Here is a 418-nt window from a genome sequence, read left to right as displayed (position 1 = left end):
ATTTTAATTTTAATTATTAAATGGATGCCACCTTATTGGTACAATAAAGCCCTCCCTACACCTACCCTAACCCTACCCGATACTTTATTTTCAACTTTTTGATTATTTCCTTAATTTTTATTGAAAATAAATGCCTTTACGATGTGATACGAGATTTGAAAAGGGAGGGAAAAAAAGTTCGGCAAAAGGTGGGATCGAACCCGGGTCATCGCGTCAAAAAGCCAAGGGCACGCGCTTATCCATCTGCGCCAGTGGAGCTGATGGTTTACAGCTACTTTTAACTAAATGTAAATAGACACCCCATATTTTTTATTCCAGAGTAAGGGCAATTCATACAATACATTTAAACTGAGCTACTTTAATACCATCTCCGAACTTTCTACCACGACTCTGCTGTTCTTCGGCTGGTTCTTCCTGT

This window comes from Sinocyclocheilus anshuiensis, unplaced genomic scaffold, assembly GCF_001515605.1.
Source record: "Sinocyclocheilus anshuiensis isolate Anshui unplaced genomic scaffold, SAMN03320099.WGS_v1.1 scaffold1895, whole genome shotgun sequence".
NCBI lineage: Eukaryota > Metazoa > Chordata > Actinopteri > Cypriniformes > Cyprinidae > Sinocyclocheilus > Sinocyclocheilus anshuiensis.
This window is presented reverse-complemented; position numbering follows the sequence as displayed.